The sequence below is a fragment of the Oncorhynchus mykiss genome, chromosome 19 (assembly GCF_057628025.1).
Source record: "Oncorhynchus mykiss isolate SJ-2025 chromosome 19, ASM5762802v1, whole genome shotgun sequence".
In the NCBI taxonomy this organism is placed as follows: Eukaryota; Metazoa; Chordata; class Actinopteri; order Salmoniformes; family Salmonidae; genus Oncorhynchus; species Oncorhynchus mykiss.
Genome location: NC_143040.1, coordinates 9,197,461 through 9,198,724, shown reverse-complemented (window position 1 = coordinate 9,198,724; position 1,264 = coordinate 9,197,461).

Below are 1,264 nucleotides of genomic sequence, written 5' to 3'. Positions count from 1 at the left end.
CTATGGAGAAGGTGAGGGTCAGACCTGGGATAAAGAGTTCCAGTGTAAAGGCAAAGAGTCCCGTCTCCTGGACTGTGACACCTCAGACAGAAAACACAACACCTGCCCACCTGGTAATGCTGTTGGACTCACCTGCTCAGGTAAGAAACAGTTTGTCACTCAATCAACATTGTTTCTCACCTGGAGTGAAGAATATGAGAGACAATATAGGTGTGTTTTAGTGAGAAATAGTAAGATTACTGTCTCTCTTTTCTTTTCTCAGAGCCTGATGATGTGAGGCTGGTGGGAGGAGGCAGTCGCTGTGCTGGTGGAGTGGAGTGGTACCACCAGGGAGAGTGGAGGACTGTGGGAACTGACGACAGGAACCAGAGGGATGTAGCTGCAGTAGTGTGTAGACAGCTGGGTTGTGGCTCCACTGTTTCAGTAGCACCTGGAAACACCACCGGAGGGATTAGAGTTTCCTGTTCTGGGTCTGAGTCTTCACTGAGGGAGTGTAGAAGAACGTATGAACTCCTTCCAGGACTCACAGTGATCTGCTCAGGTAATAACAAAACACACTATATGGCCAAAAGTATGTGGACATTTGTGGATCCGGCTATTTCAGCCACAGCAGTTGCTGACAGGTGTTTGAAATTGAGCACACAGCCATGCAATCTCCATAGACAAACATTGCCAGTAGATTGGACTTACTGAAGATCTCAGTGACTTAACGTGGCAAGTCTAGGAGCAACAACGGCTCAGCCGTGAAGTGGTAGACAACACAAGCAGAACGGACCGCCGGGTGTTGAACCACGTAGAGCCTAAAAATAATCCTCTGTTGTAAAACTCACTGCTGAGTTCCACATACTTTTGTCCATGTATTATATCTCCTTCCTGGATTCACAGTGATCTGCTCAGGAAATATCAACATATTATAATTATATTCAACTGATTTCCTTCATTCATACAACTTCCTCTGCACCTCTCATGATGACTGTTTAACTTGTCAGTCTGCTTTACTAAATAGATCACTCAGTCAAGTAGGAATCAAATACAACTTAAATATCCCAGAATGCTTTGTATTTGAGTGTTATCTCAGTGAACGTCTCTACTCACTACCACTGTCACATGTCATGTTATTGTCACATCTAAATGAGGAAAGTAGTTGAGGAGCTACGTTTTATTTTTCTCTCCTCTTGTTCCAGATGTCCTGCTTCAGCCTGATATCAACATATGTTGTCTCAGTGACTGTAGGCCCACTACTCATGTTGCCCTGTGAGGGAGG